At 41.0% G+C, this 22,122-nt stretch overlaps 1 long non-coding RNA gene and 1 gene segment (V, D, J or C); one reads left to right on the top strand and one right to left on the bottom strand.

The window, feature by feature from the left end:
• LOC308528712 (T-cell receptor alpha chain constant-like) overlaps positions 1–12,129 on the bottom strand; it is a 575,855-nt gene extending 563,726 nt beyond the window's left edge. Inside the window, exons 1-2 of the C gene segment in view lie at positions 11,992–12,129; positions 11,536–11,823 (exon numbers count right to left, since the gene is read on the bottom strand).
• Positions 1–22,122, top strand: part of LOC308528750 — an 852,227-nt gene that overhangs the window by 809,671 nt on the left and 20,434 nt on the right. The window lies entirely within an intron of this gene.

Genomic DNA, 22,122 nt, shown 5'->3' with positions numbered 1-22,122 from the left:
GGCAAATATATTACTGGACAATTGAGAAAAATGTAAATGACTTTTAGATATAGGAAACTATCTCATTGATAATTAAAGAAATCATTTAAAAATAAAAGAAAGCCTAAATGATAAAGAAAATTTTTAAAACTTTGTAATACACTATGTATGAGGAAAACAGGTATTCTGCCCTATCATCTCTTTTAGTATTATATATTTACTAGTGTCCCAGTGCACATATTCGTGCACATTGGAAGGAAATTAATTAGAATAAATATTTTGATATCGTTATTTGCTTTTTCTCTATAATAGAAGTGTCAACCAAATTCATGATTTACAATGACAGATCAAAACACACGCATGCAATTGGTGCCAGCAAGAGCTTTATATGTATCGCACATGCACAAGTCAACCTGCCTTTTATATATATAGGTAAACTTGCTTAATTAGACCTGCTTGCTGATTTAGCTAAACTTTTTCCAGCCCAGTGAAGCACCCAAACTTCTCTTTCAGGTAATTGTCAGCAACACAGCAGTAAATATCAACACAAAGCAAATTATTATTGTAGATCAGGCAGGGAGAACAAAGGGCAAAATATTTAACTGCAGCAGTGTTTGACTATATTCTGCACAGTGAGAAAACCTGAAGTCATTTTCAAAGTCCACCATTTCTTACTTCTTTTCAGTCGGGTCAAGTTTCTAAACTTTCTAAATCTCCATTGTCTTGCTAATGAAAAGAAAGTAGGATTCTACTGAGTTTCCTATCTACCTATTCCAGGACTTCTATGAGGATCAAATGAGATGAGGCATGGGAAAATGCTTCACAAACATTTGGTTGAACTGCAAAATGTTTGCACCTGGCTATACTAGTAAAGCAAGTTGTGTTCCTGTTCTGAAGAAACTGCAAGGAGGCTAGTCACTAGGGAGAGAAAGCCAAGAGTTCCTGCGTGATGTCATTACCTGGCACCCACAGCAACTGTTTCCGGGCTGGGCTGGACTATGGGCCACATTTTGTGCCATGGTTCTTGGCAGTGTTGGCTGTGATTTGGTCGGGTGTCACTCCAGGGTGGTGGCAGGGCCTGTGTCGCACTTGGAGGAAGCTGAGTGTTGGTTTGTCCACGGACCTGGCACCATTTATTTTTAAATGGCCAGTGCATGCCATGGCAGCTCCTGCATTGAGTGTCTTCCCCCTGGTGGACAGTGCATACCATAGCTACCAGTTGGAAGGAAGGACGGACACTTAGCCTTTTATATATATAGATAAAACTTATGTAGGAGACTGTTTGGTTGAACCATATAGAGTACTGTGAGTACATTCCTTTTGAATATTTTTCCTAAAATATTATTCAAAATTTAATTAATATTTATAATACACTAGAGCAGGGGTCCTCAAACTTTTTAAACAGGGGGCCAGTTCACTGTCCTTCAGACTGTTGGAGGGCCGGACTATAGTTTAAAAAAAAACTATGAACAAATTCCTATGCACACTGCACATATCTTATTTTGAAGTAAAAAAAACAAAATGGGAACAAATACAATACTTGTATTTGCATGTGGCCCACAGGCCATAGTTTGAGGACCCCTGCACTAAAGGCTCAGTGCATGAAATTTGCTCACTGGGGGAGTGTCCCTCAGCCCAGCCTGCACCCTCTCTAATCTGGGACCCCTCTCACTATCCGGTACTGCTGGCTCCCAAACACTCACCTGCCTGCCTGATTGCCCCCTAAACACTCCCTTGACAGCCTGATCGATGCCTAACTGCTCCCCTGCCTGCCTGGTCATCCCCAATTGCCCTCCCCTGCATGCCTGGTCCCACCCCAACTGCCCTCCCTGGCCAGCCAGGTAACTCCTAACTGCCCTCCCGTGCAGGCCATCTTTGGTGGCCATCTTGTGCCTACATGGGGGTGGCCATCTTGTGCAAGGGTGTGATGGTCAATTTGCATATTACCTCTTTATTATATAGGATACTATGTTTTTCTATTTTAATTATTTTGGCTTTCTTACTTTTTTTGTGCTGTTTTTGATTCATCGATGATTAACTGCCAATTTTCTGCTGGTCTTGAGAAGTAATCATTGCTTGTGATAAAGGCACTGGTAGAGAGCATGAGTAGTCTGTTACTTATGTATTTTCTCATTCAGTCCTTTGATTTTCATTCTCCATTCCTCAAATGCCCTCAAAATACACCCACATGCATGCACACACACACACACACACACACACAGCACCATCTTCCTAAATTATTCAAATGTACTTAGTGCTTCTGATTTCAAAACCTTTCCACAAGTGTACAGCAAACATCACTGTGTTTCTTGGTGGTTTCTCACAATAGGTCCAGGTTCCATGTTTGTGCTCAGCTCCCCCTGCAGTTTCTGTCACTGTGTCACCCAGCACACAGTAGTACATTGCGGAATCTGACTGGTGGGCTGAGGCTTTCTCCAAGTGGAAGGCATTTGGTTGTTTTTGGTATGTGGCTTCAAAACCTTTGTTTCTTCCCTTCCCATTGACCGTTGCGGCTTTCAGGAGGAGCTGTAGATTTTCCCCGGGATACTGCACATACCAGAAAAGAGTGGGGTACCCTGTGGCTGAATAAGTACAATTCACAGTCAGGGGAGCCCCTTCCAACAGAGTCACTTGGCCTTCCATCTGGGTCACTGAGTCTCCATGGGTTTGTCCTGGAGAAAAAGAAAAGAAATCTATATTATCCTGGACATGACACTCGGAAATAAAATTATGGTTAAAGAACTTGCTAATTTAATAAAAGAAAGAATCCATATTTTAAGAGGCATGTTACTTACCAAACACTAAGAGTACCACAGTTACGAAGCCCAGAGACGAGTTCATCTCTACAATGTCACCTAAATACTGTTCTTGATTCTTAACATGAAGAAATGTTAGAGTCACAGTGCAACAACAAACTGAAGCCTACATTTCACACAGGAAATGTGTTTGTGTGGGGAAACAGCACCTCCTGGTGGAGAGGAACTGAAATGGAATGCATGGCTCTTTTTTTTTTAATTAACTTTTTTTTCAATTACAGTTGACATAAAATATTATATTAGTTTCAGGTGTACACCACAGTGATTAGACATTATATACCTTATTAAGTGATCAATCTTGTACCCATACATGGTTATTAGAATATTGACTATTTTCTCAATGTTTTACATCCTCATGACCATTCTTAACAACCAATTTGTACTTCTTAATTCCTTCACATTTTCCACCCATCCCCCCACTTCCCTCTCATCTGGAAAACATCAAAATGTTCTCTATATGTATGAATCTGTTTCTGTTCTGTTTGTTGATTTATTTTGTTGTTTAGATTCAATTGCTGATAGATATGTATTTATTGCCATCTTATTGTTCATATTTTTTATCTTTATTTCTTGTTCTTCTAAAAGAAGACCATTTAACATTTTATGCAATACTGGTTTGGCAGTTAAGAACTCCTTCAGCTTTTTCTTGTCTGAGAAGCTCTTTCTATGTCCCTTGATTCTAAATGATAGTTTTGTTGGATAGAGTAATCTTGGTTATACAGTGGGGCCTTGACTTACGAGTTTAATTCGTTCCATGACGGAGCTCATAACTCAAATTACTCATATGTCAAATCAATTGTGAACGAGTGAGACATGTGATTCTGGGCTGATGTTGTGGCATTCACTGTGACGTTCGCTGCGCCAACTAGTGGTGGGGTATCTGAAGCTGGCTCGTAACCCACATTTAAGCTAGCAACTGAGAGCAAAAAATCGGCCCGAGAGACGGCTCGTATCTCGAAAAACTCATTAGTTGGGACACTCGTAAGTCAAGGCCCCACTGTAGGCCCTTACTGCTCATCACTTTAAATATTTCTTGCCACTCCCTTCTGGCCTGCAAAGTTTCTGTTGAGAAATCAGCTGACAGCGTTATAGGAGCTCTCTTGCAGTTAACTAACTGCTTTTTTCTTGCTGCTTTTAAGGTACTCCTTTTGTCTTTAAGTGCTGCATTTTAATTATAATGTATCTTGGTGTACCAGACGTGGGCAAACTACGGCCCGCGGGCCGGATCCGGCCGTTCGGCTGTTTTATCCGGCCCGCGGAGCCGAAAGAGTGGAGGGTTCTCTTGCTCTCCCCTCCGCTCCTTCACCAGCAGCAGTGTTAACATGGCAACGTCGGGAAACACGGCCACAGCTCCTTCTTCTGAGTCCAGTTGAAGAACCCACTGTGGCCCTCGAGTCAAAAAGTTTGCCCACCCCTGGACTGTAGACCTATTTGAGTTCATCTTGTTTGTATGTCTATTGCCTTCAACAAGTTAGGGAAGTTTTTAATCATTATTTTTTTCAAATAGGTTTTTGACTTCTTGATCTGTCTGTTCTCCTTCTGGTACACTTCCCGTGATACAAATACTGGTACACTTGAAATTGTCCCAGAGACTCCTTACATTATCCTCATTTTTTAAATTCTTTTTGCTTTTCTGATTGGATGTGTTTTGTTTTTGTGTATTCCAAATCACTGATTTGAGTCTCAGCTTCATCTACTCTACGGTTGGTTCCCTTTAAATTATTATTCATTTCAGTTAGTGTATCCTTCATTTCTGACTGGCTCATTTTTATGGTTCCCATGTCCCATTTTATGCCGTTGAAGTTCTCTGTAAATTCATTAATTCTTCCCCTAAGTCCATTGACCATCCTTATAACCAGTGTTTTAAACTCTGCATCTAGTAGATTGCTTGTCAAAATTTTGTTTAGTTGTTTTTCTGGAGTTTTGTTCTGTTCTTTCATTTGAGACATGTTTCTTTGTCTCCTCACTTTGGCTGCCTCCTTTTGTTTGTTTCTATCTCATAGGCTTGGTAGAGTGGCCTAATGTAATAGGTGTCCTGTAGGGTCTAGTGACACAGCCTCCCCCTTCACCTAACTTCCAAGCCACATAGGTCAAGATATTCACTGAATTGGAAACAATAAGCAATTTGCAGTTGTGAATGTGTTTTACAACATTAGGAATGACGAATTTAAAGATGTTCGAGTTACACTGGGCCAAATTAAGGCGGCTTCCTCCCTCTTGTTGACATGGCCCAGCTGTGATAATAACCAGTTTGGAGTCTGCAGTCACACAATAGTCTTTGCCAGAGACAGTTTTTGGTGTTCAAGGAAAAGGTTGCCATGTTGGAGATCCATCATTTCTCCCTTTAATTTGTCTTCCATGACATCAACAAGAGCAAGTTCATCTGCCAAGTCCTTCATTAAGATACTGATGGCACAAGCCATGCCAACAGCACCAACCCCAACAACTATAATCTTATTCTGGGGGCTCTGTTCTTCCTTAAGAAGATTCACAATCAGCTGATCCTTGAGAGTTAGGACCAAAAGGAACCAGGAGTACATGGCGGGCAGCCAACCCAAATTTCCTTTTGGATTAACCAACTCTTGATTTTAAAACAATTACATTTAAAATGAACATGAGTAAAATTGTATATTGAAGAGAAGACTGATGGTTTGATCAGCTGTTATGTTCAGTCTTTGCATCTATGATGAAACTGGATGTTGGCACTTATTTTAAAATACTACATGTAATTGTTTTGTATCATAATCATGTGATGGTTATGTGATCTAAACAATGTATTCAAAATTCACAGAACCACCCTGGCTGGGTAGTTCAGTTTGGTTGAAGCATCGTCCAGATACACCAAGGTTGTGGGTTCAATCCCCAGTCAGGACACATACAAGAATCAACCAGTGAATTCATAAATAAGTGGAACAAAAAATTGATGTTCTTTCTCTCTCTCTCTCTCTCTCTCTCTCTCTCTCTCTCTCTCTCTCAAATAATCACAGAATTTTACACCAAAAATAGTCATTTTAATATGATTATTTAAAATAAAAATTAAAAACACTGGGATCAAAATGGTGAAATATGAATTTTCTACCATCTTCCCTCACCAAAACACATTACATAATATTACAGTCATACACTAAATTGAGTACCTTTGAGAAAGCCCAGGAATTTAGCAGAGAAGCTACACTATAGGAGAAACAGAATGTGAAAGCAAAAATACCTGAGATTGGGATCATTTTAAAGGGCAAGAAGACCAATTTCACAATACCCTAATCAAACATCCACCCTATGCAGCACTGCTCAGTACCACAAGAAATCTTCTAGGTCTTTGACTTTCCCATGGGAAAAGTGAGAGCATGTGACTGAGTACCTAGCTCCCCCATTTTGGGGGGACACTGCAAAAGAGACACACCTCTTTCTTGCCTCATCCAGAATACTGCCCAAACAGGAAGCGGGGAGATCTTGGGAGAACAGCAGCCAGGGCTCTTAGTGGGCAGTAATGGGACACAGATCCTATTAACCACCACACAAACACCATCAGGAACCTGCCCACAAGCTGCTGAGAACACCTTGCCTGTGGAACCCCACAACTGGCCTACCAGCACCCCCAAAGCTCAGCGCCTCACCAACACACCATCCCACCCAGCTACCATTGCACACAGGAGGGCAACAAGAGTAACTCCTAAACACAATGAGATATCACCTCACACCTGATATAATGACCATTATCAACAAGACAAGAAAATAACAAGTGTTGGAGAAGTTGTGGAGAAAAAGAAACCCTCATGCACTGTGGAATACAAATTGATACAGCCACTATGGCATACAGTATGGAGGTTCCTCAGAAAATTAAACAATCAGTGACCATATCACCCAGAAATCCCTCTTCTGGGTATCTATCTGAAAAATTTGAAAACATTTATTCAATAAAGATATATGTACCCCTATGTTCATTGCAGCTTTGTTCACAATGGCTATAACACATAAACAAAGTGTCCTTAGATAGATGATTTGATAAAGAAGATGTGGTACATATATACAAGGAATATTACTCAGCCATTAGAAAAGATGAAATACTGCCATTAGTGGCAACATGGATGGATCTTGAGAATATCAAGTGAAGTAAAATAAGTCAGAGGGGAAAAAATCAAGAACCATATGATTTCATTCATATGAGATATAAAATTGTGGGATATAAAACTAAAACAAAAAGATAAAAACAACAACTCATAGACACAGACAAGAGTGTGGTATTTACCAGGAGGAATGAAAAAGGGGGTGGGAGGGAAATAGAAGAGGGTAATGGGGTTCAAATATATGGTGTTTAAAACAGATTTGACTTAGAATGGTGAAAACACAATGCAATATACAGATGATATAGAGCTGCACACTTGAAACCTATATTATTTTAGTAATCAATGTTACCCCAATAAATTTAATACATTTTTTAAAATGATCTTTTCAATGGCTAGTGAGCATACACAGAATGGGCTCCATGCTATAGGACTAGATGAAACCACATAACTTTGAGCAATCAACACTGTCCTAAGGAAAGCAAGTAAAAGGGAGGTTGTCAGCACCCAGTTTGGCTTTGCAGGATCAAGAGAGAGACAAGTTTGTAGTAAATTGACCAGAAATGGTAGAAAAAAATACACTAATTATGGTGAAGATTTAAAGCTTGAGTGTGTCTAAGTATGTACTGACTCTGCACATCTGGCTAGAGTAGTTCTTTTTCTTCCTTTAAATCAGGGGTGGGTACTGTCCAGCCCACAGGCTGTATAAAGCCCAGGAAATCATTTAGTCTGGCCCTGCCTAAAGAACTGCAGGCAGGACTTGAAGTTCAATAAGTCTAGGAGCTGTTTTCATAGCAACATAAATTTACATTAAGTGAATTATATTAAACGAATGATGTTATAAATATCCAAATGGTCCTTAGCAGAATAAAGTTTCCCCACCCCTGCTTCAAATAAATTTTTACATAAGTGTGATGAAGCATTTATTCCATAGTAATTTCACCCTCTCGCTTTCTCTTCTTGTTTAAGAAGAATAATCCAATAAAAGAGAAGCCATACATCTCTGTTCCTCAATCAGTCTTGGAAAGAATGTAGCAATCAAGAAAAAACCTTGCTTTTACTGGACTGGAGCTAGTGGTTATAATGAGGGAAATAATAAAACCCAACCTTTGAGGTGTTGGGCGACAATACTGGCCTTTTTTGTTCACATGTTGTAAACCTAATTTAATCTGATGACTTTCCTTATAAGAACAAAACAGTTACCTAAAACAAAACAAAACTTAGTCAGAGGGATCATCTCACCATAGCAAAAGCTAGTTATGTCTACCCTTAGGAATAATATAAGAGATCTCAAAAATAGCCTACACTGACCAGGGGTGGGAGAATTAGGGAATTGATTATATATGCAATATCTTTCATTCCAGTGATTTATCTATAACACTAGAAAAAGGTAATTTTTTTAAAAAAAAAAGAAAAAAGAAGGTTGTGGTTAATAATTTTCATTCAGTCAAAGCACAAAGATGAGGCAGGGAGATTTGTAATAAGCTGTCCCTAAATTAGCCCAATGCATTTGTTCAATCCACTAATAATAGTAATGTGGTTGATCAATACATACAAATAAAATTCCCATAAACTTCAGAAAGTAAGATTTCAATAAAAATTGGGGGATATTACAAGCCTTGGAATAAATTTAATTATCTTAAAATAATGAAGCTTTATCTAGTAAGACAAAGATACCAGTGGAAAGAAATAGTATGTTTTTAAACAATGGATACTCAAATATACACATTAAAAAGATTTGTTATTCACCAATCCTATCTAATAAAAGAGAAACATGGTAATTAGCCATATGTCCGCTCCCCTTCCCATTGGCTAATCAGGGAGATATGCAAATTAACTGCCAGCCAAGATGGTGGCCGACAGCCAGGCAGCTTGAGGCTAACATGAGGCTTGCTTGCTTCAGTGACAGAGGAAACCAACGTTCCCCGCCTGCCTTGCCGGCCTCTGAGCTTGCAGTTTTAAACATTATTACAAATATAGAAGCTAAACAAAACCCCAGAAACCTGCTTTCAGCCACCCGGGATCTCAGAGCTGGAGTTGATACAGTGTTTCGATTATAGAACCCAAACAAACCAGATACCTGCTTTCAGCAGCAGAGGCCTCAGAGCTGGAGCCAGAGCTAAAGCTGGCCCAGAATAAAAAAAAGAAAGAAAGAAAGGAGCAGTTGGGAGCTTCAGTCACCTTCCAGCCTGAAAAAAGCCCTCAGCCCCTCACCCAGACTGGCCAGGCACTCCAGTGGGGACCCCCATCCTGAAGGGTGAGTGATCAGCTGCAAACAGCCATCATCCCCTCACCCAGGATGGCCAGGCACCCCAGTGGGGACCCCCACCTGATCCAGGACACCCTTCAGGGAAAACCAGCCGGCCCCCACCCATGCACCAAGCCTCTTTCCTATATAGTAAAAGGGTAATATGCCTCCTAGCACTGGGATCAGCGGAGCCACGAGGCCTCCCAGCACCGGGATCAGCGTGACAGGGGGCAGCGCCCAAACCCTTGATCGCCCTGTGGCTCTGTTTGTGACAGGGGAAGGTGCCCCAACCCCCTGATCAGCCCTGCTCTGTGCCTGATAAGGGGGAGCTCCCCAACCCCCTGATTGTCCTGCGGCTCTGTGTGTGACAGGGTGTGGCGCCCCAACCCCCTGAATAGCCCTGCTCCGTGTGTGACAGGGTGTGACTCCCCAAACCGCCCCCAACCCCCACGGGCCCTGCTCTGTGTGTGATGGCGTAGAGCCATAACCTCCCCATCTGCCCTGCCCTGAGTGTGACTGTGGCGGCTCCCCAACCCCCTGATCCGCCCTGCTCTGTGTGTGACAGTGGGCGGTGCCCCAACTCCCCTATCAGCCCTACTCTGTGAGTGACAGGAGTGAGCTCCTCAACCCTCTGATCTGCCCTGCTCTGTGCGTAACAGGGTACGATACCCCAACCCCCCTGATGGGCCCTGCTCTGTGCGTGACAGGGGGCAGCGCCCCAACGCCCTGATTGGCCCTGCTCTGTGCATGACAGGGGGTGGTGCTGCAACCTCCCTATCGACCCTGCCTTGAGTGTGACAGGGGTGGTGCCCCAACCCCCCAAAAGGCCCTACCCTGTGTGTGACTGAGGGTGGCATCACAACCTCCCAATATGCCCAGCTCTGTGCTAGACAGGGGGCGGTGCCCCAACTTCCCAACAGGCCCTGTTCTGAGCCCCACCAGGGGCTGCACCTAGGGCAGGGGTGGGCAAACTTTTTGACTTGAGGGCCACAATGGGTTCTTAAACTGGACCAGAGGGCCGGAACAAAAGCATGGATGGAGTGTTTGTGTGAACTAATATAAATTCAAAGTAAACATCATTACATAAAAGGGTACGGTCATTTTTTTTTAGTTTTATTCATTCCAAACGGGCTGGATCTGGCCCGTGGGCCGTAGTTTTCCCACGGCTGACCTAGGGATTGGGCCTGCTCTCTGCCACCCAGGAGCAGGCCTAAGCCAGCAGGTCGTTATCTCCTGAGGGGTCCCAGACTGCGAGAGGGCACAGGCCCGGCTGAGGGAAACCCCCTTCCTCCCCCAAGTGCACAAATTTTTGTGCACTGGGCCTCTAGTTGATTTATAAATTTAATTCTTTCATAAAGCTTAAGTGAAAATTATGAATCAATAGAAGAATTCACCTTTCCTTAACAAACATCTATAATAATCAATTATGTGAAAAAGTTTGTGTTAGATACTACAGCTATAACAGTGAATAAAACGCAAGTCTGTCTTTTAAATTCTATGGGAAAGTAAATGTGAACAGATATATATAGAATTTGGTTAAAGAGAATAGATTTGTGAGTTTAATCTTAACGCTCACATTCTAAAATCACATCTGGTCCGAATTTTCTCAAAAACACAAATAAAATATAGAATCTCTGGGCTCTAAAGGAAAACCAAGTCACATTTTTCTTAACAAAAAAGTGGTCAGAGCACATAGAAAAGATTGTTGCAATTGGCCACAATTATAGAAGAAAATTAATATAAAAAGTTAAATTTATTACAATCACTCACAGACCTATTTAGAAGCAGATGTTTGAAAAGACTTGAAACAGAGAATACTCAACTCAGGTAATAAGAAGTGAAAAATCATGAATCTAATAACAATGAAAATTTATAGAGTAATCCAAATATTAGCAACATTATCTAAATACAGAATTATTAATTTTATATTTTTAGTACTTATATATTTTCTATATTTGAAATACATGGTGGGTCAAAAGTAGTTTTACAGTTGTAAAACAAATAAATAATGCAATAATAAACTCTGCTTGGGGTACTCATGACTGTAAACCTACTTTTTACCCTACCCTGTATAATGACTTAAAATCAGAAAAGTAAATGCCATTTTCAAAACACCATATTATCTTTAATAAATATTATGATATTGATACTAAGGAGTTTTATAGGAGAGATATCTAAATAGCAAATGTAAAGTCATCTTTAAAGTCTCAATTTCAACATTATGCAACAGTCATTGAACAAAATGTTCTAACACTTCCTAGGTCATCTTGAAACTAACCTTCCTATTATGTGTTTTTAACATACAACACACTATTTTCCACTTGCAGACAATTTCACAAATGCTGTGCTTTCAGGTCTCTCCCAGGCAGAGGGGGCTGCCCCACTCGCAGGTTTGTGTACAGGATGCAGGTGCCTGGGAAGCAATGTGTACTCGCTGCACAGAAGTAGACGGCTGAGTCTCCAAGTTGGGTGGCTGCGATGTGCAGGGAGAGATGTTTGGCCGCCTTATTCAAGAAAACAGTGAGTCTTCCAGCTTGGTTTTGGTCCTTGTTTGAAAAAATGTCTATACTGAACTGGGGACCTTTTCCAGGTTCTTGTTTATACCAAGGGAAGTAGTTTAAGGCACTGTCTGAATAAGAACAGTTGATAACAGCAGTGTTTCCCTCCTGGACATTCAGGGTAGAAGGGTGCTGATCCACTTTCTCTCCATGGCTGACCCCTATGCAGAAAGAAAGAGTCAGAGAAAGGAGAACAGTGACCAAATCATTATGTTTCAGAATTTTCTTTTTCTACAGTGACTTTTTATAAGGAAGTCTGAATAAATCCAGTGTTGGCTTCTAAAGAATATCCACTAATATATTCTGTTTCTCATAAACCCTCAACTCACGGTCCAGCTGCAGCCACAAGAACATGAACAAAGCTCCCATGGACGTCTTCATCATTCTTCCTACTCAGGAGCAATTGTGCACCTGCAATCACAGCCAGGGGAGCTACTGCTGTTATCAAGTTACCCCTCCTTTCCTCTGACCATCATAGGGGTTTCTCACATTCTACCCAGCCAATAAGAAAAAGACTGTGCTTCTGCCAAAGCCTGTTCATTCAGAATCCACTAAAATGCACCCTCCACATGCTCTGCATCAGCTGAGGTGCACTGCCATCTTGTGGTTACATTCACAACTACTGAACTTGCTGTTAAATGTTCTCTTTCTCTGTTACCTATGAGAGACTCAGACATTCAAAGGAAGCAGTAAATGAAACAAATTAACGTTTAGACCAGAGATTAACTTTTATGTAGAGATAAATATTTCTATCCTTGCACACTACTAAGTCATTGTTAATATTTTGAATAGAGGCAGATGCTGCTGGTATTTTTTTGCCAATGGCCTGGTTTTACATGTTTGAAGTCAGGAAAGCACTCTTAACAAAGAAAATATAAAACATTCACTTTTAGCTAAATCTGTCATCACCATTTTCTGTTATGAAGAAAAACTCTTTTTTTAATTATTATTTATTTTATTTATTTATTTATTTATTTATTTATTTATTTATTTATTTTATTGCTTAAAGTATTACAAAGAGTATTACATATGTCTCCTTTTTTTTTCCCCCGCCCTTGACAATCCCCTGGCCTCCCCTACCCCCCAGTGTCTTATGTCCATTGGTTATGCTTATATGCATGCATACAAGTCCTTCGGTTGATCTCTTACCACCCCCCTTCTGCCTTCCCATCCTCCCCGGCCTTCCTGCTGTAGTTTGACAGTCTGTTCGAGGCAGCTCTGCCTCTGTATCTATTTTTGTTCATAAGTTTATAATGGTCTTTACTATCCAGAAATGAGTGACATCATGTGGTATTTTTCCTTCATTGACTGGCTTATTTCACTTAGCATAATGCTCTCCAGTTCCATCCATGCTGTTGCAAATGGTAAGAGTTCCTTCTTTTTTATAGCAGCATAGTATTTCATCCTGTAGATGTACCACAGTTTTCTAATCCATTCATCTACAGATGGGCACTTAGGCTGTTTCCAGATCTTAGCTATGGTGAATTGTGCTGCTATGAACATAGGGGTGCATATATCCTTTCTGATTGGTGTTTCTGGTTTCCTGGGATATATTCCTAGAAGTGGGATCACAGGGTCAAATGCGAGTTCCATTTGTAGTTTTTTGAGGAAACTCCATACTGTCTTCCATAGTGGCTGCACCAGTCTGCATTCCCACCAGCAGTGTACAAGTGTTCCTTTTTCTCCACATCCTCTCCAGCACTTGTCGTTTGTTGATTTGTTGATGATAGCCATTCTGACAGATGTGAGATGGTACCTCATTGTTGTTTTGATTTGCATCTCTCAGATGATTAGTGACTTTGAGCATGTTTTCATATGTCTCTTGGCTTTCTGAATGTCCTCTTTTGAAAGGTGTCTATTTAGATCTTTTGCCCATTTTTTGATTGGATTGTTTATCTTCCTTTTGTTAAGTTGTATGAACTCCCTATAAATTTTGGAGATTAGACCCTTATCAGATATGACATTGGCAAATATGTTTTCCCACACAGTGGGTTTTCTTGTTCTTTTGTTGATGGTTTCTTTTGCTGTGCAGAAGCTTTTTATTTTGATGTAGTCCCATTTGTTTATTTTCTCTTTAGTTTCCAATGCCCTAGGAGCTGTATCGGTGAAGAAATTGCTTCGGCATATGTCTGAGATTTTGTTGCCTTTGGATTCTTCTAGTATTTGTATGGTTTCCCATCGTATATTTAAGTCCTTTATCCATTTAGAGTTTATTTTTGTTTATGGTGTAAGTTGGTGGTCTAGTTTCATTTTCTTGCATGTATCTGTCCAATTTTCCCAACACCATTTATTGAAGAGACTGTCTTGACTCCATTGTATGTTCTTGCCTCCTTTGTCAAATATTAATTGAGCGTATTGGTTGGGGCTGATTTCTGGGCTCTCTATTCTATTCCATTGATCTATATGCCTGTTCTTGTGCCAGTACCAGGCAGTTTTGAGAACAGTGGTTTTGTAATACAGCTTGATATCTGGTACTGAAATCCCACCTACTTTGTTCTTTCTTAGAATCGCTGCAGCTATTCGAGGTCGTTTTTTATTCCAGATGAATTTTTGGAGAGTTCGTTCTAGGTCTGTGAAATATGCCATTGGTATTTTAATGGGGAGTGCATTGAATCTATAGATTGCTTTGGGTAGTATGGACATTTTAATGATGTTGATTCTACCAATCCAAGAACATGGTATGTTATTCCATCTCTTTATGTCTTCCTCTATACCTTTTTTCAACATCCTGTAGTTTTCTGAGTAGAGGTCTTTTACCTCTTTAGTTAAGTTTACTCCTAGGTAGCTTAATTTTTTTGGTGCGATGGTAAATGGGATTGCTTTTTTAGTCTCTCTTTCTGCACATTCACTATTGGTGTATAGAAATGCCATAGATTTCTTGGGGTTAATTTTGTATCCTGCTACATTGCCGAATTCTTTTATTAAGTCTAATAGTTTATTGATGGAGTCTTTAGGGTTTTTTAAGTATAATATCATGTCATCTGCAAATTAGGACAGTTTTACTTCTTCTTTTCCAATTTGGATACCTTTTATTTCTTCTTCTTGTCTAATTGCAATGGGTAGTACTTCCAGTACTATGTCGAACAGGAGTGGTGAGAGTGGGCATCCCTCTCTTGTTCTTGTTCTTAGGGTAAATGATGTTAGATTTTGTCCATTGAGTATGATGTTGGCTGTGGGCCTGTCATATATGGCTTTTATTATGTTGAGGTATGATCCTTCTACTCCCACCTTGCTGAGAGTTTTTATCAAAAATGGGTGTTGAATTTTGTCAAACGCTTTTTCTGCATCAATTGATATGACTATGTGGTTTTTTTCTTTCAATTTGTTTATGTGATGTATCACGTTTATTGATTTGCGGATATTGTACCATCCTTGCATCCCTGGGATAAATCCTACTTGGTCATGGTGTATGATCTTTCTGATGTACTGCTGGATCCGATTTGCAAAGATTTTGTTGAGGATTTTGGCATCTATGTTCATGAGGGATATTGGCCTGTAATTCTCTTTCATTGTGTTGTCTTTACCTGGTTTTGGTATTAGGGTGATGCTGGCTTCATAGAATGAGCTTGGTAGTGTTCCTTCCTCTTGGATTTTTTGTAGTAGTCTGAGGAGGATAGGTTTTAGTTCTTCCTTGAATGTTTGGTAAAACTCCCCTGTGAAGCTGTCTGGTCCTGGGCTTTTGTTTCCTGGAAGCTTTTTGATGACTGCTTCAATTTCTTCCATAGTTATTGGCCTATTGAGATTTTTAGATTCTTCCTGATCAAGTTTTGGAATGTTGTATTTTTCTAGGAATATATCCATTTCCTCCAGGTTGTCTAGTTTGTTGGAGTAGAGTTGTCCATAGTATTTTTTAACAATCATTTGTATTTCTGTGGGGTCTGTTGTTATTTCGCTTCTATCATTTCTGATTTTGTTGATTTGGGTCCTTTCTCGTTGCTTCTTGGTGAGCCTGGCTAGAGGTTTGTCAATCTTGTTTATCCTTTCAAAGAATCAGCTCTTTGTTTCATTGATTTTCTGTATTGTTTTTTTGGTCTCTATGTCATTTATTTCTGCTCTAATCTTTATTATCTCCTTCCTTCTGCTCACTCTGGGGTTTTCTTGTTGCTCTCTTTCTAATTCTTTGAGCTGTAGATGTAGATGATTTACTACCATTTTTTCTTGTTTTTTGAGATAGGCCTGTAGAGCTATAAACTTCCCTCTCAGGACTGCTTTCATTGCTTCCCAAAGGTTGTGGATTGTTGTGTTTTCATTGTCATTAGTTTCCAGGATGTTTTTAATTTCTTCTTTGATCTCATTGGTAACCCAATCAATATTTAATAACGTGCTATTCAGCTTCCAAGTGTTTGAGTATTTTGAGTTGTTTTTGTTGTAGTTTATTTCTAATATTATGGCCTTGTGGTCTGAGAAGATGCTTGGTATGATTTCAATCTTCTTGAATTTGGGGAGACTTTGTTTGTGACCCAATATGTGGTCTATTTTTGAAGATGTCCCATGAGCACTTGAGAAGAACGTATATTTTGTGGCTTTGGGGTGAAGTGTTCTGAAGATGTCAATTAAGTCCATCTGATCTAGTGAGTCATTTAGGATTGCTGTTTCTTTGCTGAGTTTTTGTCTAGCGGATTTATCCAGTGATGTCAGTGGTGTATTAAAGTCCCCTACTATGATTGTATTGTTGTGGATCTCTCCCCTGATATCTTCCAGGAGTTTTCTTATCTATGTCGTTGCTCCTGCATTGGGTGCATATATGTTTATCAGGGTTATATCCTCTTGTTGTATTGATCCCTTTAGTATTATGAAGTGGCCTTTCTTATCTCTTGTTATGGCCTTCACTTTGAGGTCTATTTTGTCTGATATAAGTATTGCTACCCCAGCTTTTTTTTCATTTCCATTTGCCTGAAAGATATTTTTCCATCCCTTCACTTTCAGTCTGTGTGAGTCCCTTCTAATGAGGTGGGTCTTTTGTAGACAGCAAATATATGGGTCATGTTTTTTTATCCATTCAGACACTCGATGTCTTTTGATTGGAGCATTTAGTCCATTTACGTTTAAAGTTATTATTGAAAGGTACTTGTTTGTAGCCATTTCTATTTTTTTTTTTGTGGCTGTTTTCTTTCTGGGCTTTTTAGTTATTCTTTTCACACCAGTCCCTTTAGCATTTCTTGCATTGCTGGCTTGGTGATGATAAACTCCCTTAGCCTTTTTTTTGTCTGTGAAGCTTCTTATTTCCTCTTCAATTTTGAATGATAGCCTTGCTGGATAGAGTATTCTTGGATTCAGCCCTTTGCTTTGCATCACTTTGTAAATTTCTGTCCATTCTTTTCTGGCCTGATGTGTTTCTGTTGAGAAATCATTTGATAATCTGATGGGGGGTCCTTTGTAGGTAACTCTCTGTTTCTCTCTTGCAGCCTTTAAGATTCTGTCTTTGTCTTGTACATTTGCCATGGTAATTATGATGTGTCTTGGTGTGGGTCTTTTGGGGTTCATCTTGCCTGGGACTCTCTGTACTTGTGTAACTTTTTTCTTCCCCATATCTGGGAAGTTTTCTGACATTATTTCTTCAAATAGATTTTCTAATCCTTGCTGCTCTTCTTGTCCTTCTTGCAGCCCTATTATGTGTATGTTACTTCGTTTCATGTTGTCCCTAAGCTCCCTTAGGCTCTCCTCCTGCTTTTTAATTTTTTTCTCCAGTTGCTCTTCAGATTGAGCTTGTTTCTCTGCCTTATCTTCTTATTCACTAATTCGGCCCTCTGCTTCTTCTAGTCTGCTGTTGAAACTTTCCATGGTGTTTTTGATTGTAGCTATATCACTTTTCATTTCTTCCTGATTTTTGCATAGGTTGTTGATTTTCTCATCCATCCGGTGAATGAATTGTACAACCATTATTCTGAATTCTTTTTCTGTCATGTTGCATGCTTCAACTTCATTAATGTCCTTTCTTGGTGATTCCTCATTGTCTTTCCTCTGGGTGTTGTTTCGTCTCTTCATTCTGATTATCTCCCGATGGTTCAAACGTCGAGTTGCGTGGGCTGGGCCGTGTGCAGTGGGAGCCTCCCACCACCCTAGTGTCACTGAAGAGCTCTGACACTAAGATGTGTGGTTGTTGTGGGTTGGTGGGAACCAGGCTCGCTCAGAGTCAGTGTAGTCAGCGCTCAATGTGGCCTCGTACGCGCCCTTAGAATCAGGGACCCTGCCTGCACTGTGCTGAAACAGAGACCCCCCTGAAGCGTGTTGAAAACCAGAGCCCCCTAGCGTACGCCAGGAGTCAGAGTTCCCCAGAATCCAGTATCAGAGTCTCTGTTGCCTCAAGCGACCTTGCCTTGAGAATCAGGGTCCCTGTGTGCCCTTGCACCAGGAATTGGAGTCACTGGCTCTTAGTATGAATGCACAGGGAATCAGAATCTCAGGCGCAGGTGAAAGGAAACACAGTCAAGTCACTGGTGCTTGGTGCTGCCTCCTGCCCAGAGAATCGGGGTCCCTGGGCCTGTGATACCTGGGACAAATTCCTGGTGTTCGTGCGATTGCTCCCAGCCCAGGGCTCAGAAGCCGGCAGTGCGCCTAGGCTCAGTTCCTGGGGTTCGCGCCTTTGCTCCCAGCCCAGGGCTCAGAAGCTGGCAGTGCGAGTAGAATCAGTTCTAAGGTGCTCGCACACTTCCTGGCTAAAGTTCCTGGAGCGCTGAGGCCCCGGCAAGGGGTGGGTCTATCAGTTACTCTGGTGCTGCCCGCAAGCCTGCTGGAAGGGGGGATGGGCTCTGTCACTCACGGATCTGCCACAGGGATTTCTGAACTTTTGGTGTCCGCAGGTCTGTAGCTGTGGTCACAGGTTTCTGTCCCCAGTGGCTGCAGGGTCCTGGTATGCATCTGAGATCAGACTGGGTGTTGCTGAGGGCAGGATCCTAGTCTCAAGCAGCTCTGTTTCCCAAGATGGCATGGTTGCTGTGCCTGTGCTGGCTGCCCAGGAGTATCCACGCAGGGAGCGGGACTCCGCCTCCTAAGACTGCCCGGTTTAGCAGCCCCTTAGAAGACCTGCAGAATCTAACTGTCCCTAGCTCATACACACACACCACACGCGTCCACACACTCCTCTATCACTTCCTTGTGCTCTCACACTCTCTCCCTCCCTACCTTCCTGCTGGTCTCCATTTTGGAAGTCCCCAAGAAAAACCTCTTTTAAAGAAGAACAAATAAGTCAAACAGCAGAGTACAAGGGAGGAGATCACTCGATATTTCAAGTGCCTACTCGCTCATACTGCTCCTCTAAGCAGGCCTTGCCTGTGACCTTCCTATTCCCAGAGAACTGACAGTACCAACATCAAAATGAGGCATCTTCCATCGACAATGACCATGATGGAAAGTAAAACATTCAAATCTACACGATAAGGGAGCAGGGGGATATTTTCCATGGGTTATTATATTTCAACCATAGGAAACAATCTGACCCAGAGATTGGGTTTATTTGCAATGAGAAATCTGGCATGCTTTAAGAAATCTTTTCCAATGCTATGTTGAAAGAATGCAGCTTCTGAGAAAACACCAGGATACAGATTCAGAAAATATGAACACATGTATGTCTATTCTTGAAGTGGCTTCATTTTCTCATATCGAAATGGGTGGTATATCCTAAAATGCAATTACTGACTCATATCTTTAATGGAATTTCTTCTAAAGTATAGGCCCATTCTTCTAGCACAGTGGTCAGCAAACTGCGGCTTGGCCAACCGTGGCTCACGAGCCACATGTGGCTCTTTGGCCCCTTCAGTGTGGCTCTTCCACAAAATACCGGCTCTTCCACAAAATACCGGCTCTTCCACAAAAGACAGACTTCTGCGCATGGGCCACAAAGTTTCAATCGCACTGTACATGTGCGCGCGCAGGTGGTATTTTGTGGAAGAGCCACACTGAAGGGGCCAAAGAGCCACATGTGGCTCACGAGTGCAGTTTGCTGACCACGGTTCTAGCATATACTCATACTCCCCTGGCCATTGATGGATCAAATTCTTTAATCTATCATTTTGTTTCCAAACTCCACTACAATGTTCTTTCCCCAAGACATTGATAATGCTCCTCAGTCCTGTGAATTTCCAGAATTATCTTTCTCTGCCAAAATCCCTTCTTGTCCACTTTATGTTCTTGAAATTTTATGATTATTTCTGTGAGAATAAATCTAGTGGAAAATTAATATTGCCTCTGTCTACTAAGGGACAAACAGAAACTTAACCTAAAAAAACTGGTCTTGAGAAATGGTCCCTGGAAAACCAAGACTACCTCATTTCCAAAAGTGAAGCTGCTTTCCTGTGATTTGAACTCTCTGATCCTCTGGAATTACAAAGAAATTGAATCTTTCTTCCAAATCTCAAACCTTTAAAGATTTATAAAGACAGCTGTGGTGAAGAATATAAGATCAATATTCTATATAATAAAAGGCTAACATGCAAATTGTCCCCATGGGCGGGAGTTTGACCAACCAGGAGTTAGACATGCACTGACCACCAGGGGGCAGTGCAAAACACGGTGGGCGTCAGAGTTGCAGCACTGACAGCAAGTGGCAGTGGAGGGGCTGCAGGCCCCAGTGGGCCCCCGGATGAGAATAGGACCACAGCAGGATGGTGGAGCAGGTGAGCGGGAGGCACCAGGCCAAGGTGGGTGCAAGCAGGGGCCCCGATTGCCCCACCCATCGCCCCACAGTTCAGCCCTGATTGCCAACCAGGCCTAGGAACCCTACCCGTACATGAACTTTGTGCACTGGGCCTCTAGTATAAATATAAATTAATATATATAAAATATGTTTTTATGTAAGTAAAACTTCCTGATTTTGAGGATCTTCCATTCTCTCTCTCATTCTCCTACAATATAATTTCTCAATCCTTCTTTGGGCATATTTTCCTCTTTTTAGAGAAAGATACTTAGGTCAATATTTGCCCTTCGAAGGTATGGCATACAGGACTAAATGAAATGCTGCAAAAGTGAACATTCATATGAAAAGCAGTGTTTCTTATATGAACCATAGCACAGATACAGCCATCCTTGGACATACTCACCATTTCATGATTAGTTCATAGGATATTGTTTTACTTATTGTTAAAGTGTTGACCTGGAAAGCGTTTATCTAACAGCTCCATGGACTTTTAGCTGCATGAGACTTCCAACTCCAATTATCATTTTTGCTGACAATATGTGATTTATTCTTGTTATACTCATATCCTACCTTCAGGGAATGTCCACTTGGGATAATGAATATATTAGCTACTTCCAGGAAAGTCCTTAGAAATACACCTGTGTGTTGAAGATGACACTGTCACCTTTGGCTTCCTCTTACAGAAGCCAGTGAGTGATGGACTGGTTACTGATACACTAACAGGGGCTCAGCCTTATCTCCTTTCCTTCCCAAGTTATCAAGCAGCTACACAAATTGGAATTCTCTATTCCAACTTTCAAATGATGACCATGTTTTCCCAGACCAAGACTGCAGAGATCTAAGTAGGTTGGTTTGCATTACACTTTTTCTCTTTGCTCAGAGATATGGTCCTGCAAGATGGAAGCAGAATAAAGAATGCTAAAGAGGAAGTGAGATCATCTAATTTCTTTCTACTCCCAACTGATTTACTAATTGTTTCATATTTGCATTTTGGATTTTGACTCTGTCTTTATAAAAATAAGGTTGTACCATCAGATATTTAAGGGTTCTTGAAGCTCTAAAATATTTTATATTATTTTTATAGTCTTCCTCATTAGGAACTATTTTTTCCTTTATTTGAACATATTGCGGTGACACCGGCTAATAAAAGTATACACGTTTCAGGTGCACAATTCCACCACTCATCATCTGTACTCTGTATTGTGTGTTCACCACCCCAAGTCTCTGTTCATCACCATTTATCCCACCTATACCATCCTCCATCTCTCCCTACTTCCTCTCCCCCATAATCATTACACTGTTGTCCTTGTCCATGAATTTTTTCTCTTATTTTTCTTTTTTTATATATATTCTATTGATTTTTTTTTTTCAGAGAGGAAGGGAGAGGGATAGAGAGTTAGAAACATAAATGAGAGAGAAACATCGATCAGCTGCCTCCTGCACACCCCCTACTGGTGATGTGTCTGCAACCAAGGTACATGCCCTTGACCAGAATCGAACCTGGGATCCTTCACTCTGCAGGCCGACGCTCTATCCACTGAGCCTAACCGGTTAGGGCTCTTATTTTTATTTTTTGCTCAATTCCTCCACCCCAAACCAGCCAGCCACCTCCCTCCCACAGCTTTCAATATACTCTCTCTCTCTATGATTCTGTCTCTGTTTTCCTTGTTAGTTCATTTTGTTCATTAGATTCCACATGGTGAAATCTAACCAGTGAAATCCTATGGTACTGTAACTCTATATTCATTTCAGCATCACTCACAATAGCCAAGACATGGAAACAACCTAAATGTTCTTCAACAGATGATTGGATAAAGAAGTCATGGTA

Source organism: Myotis nattereri (genome assembly GCF_964212035.1).
Source record: "Myotis nattereri genome assembly, chromosome: 1".
Lineage (NCBI taxonomy): Eukaryota > Metazoa > Chordata > Mammalia > Chiroptera > Vespertilionidae > Myotis > Myotis nattereri.
The sequence above is the reverse complement of the archived record's forward strand: the minus strand, read 5'-3'. Positions and strand labels throughout refer to the sequence as shown.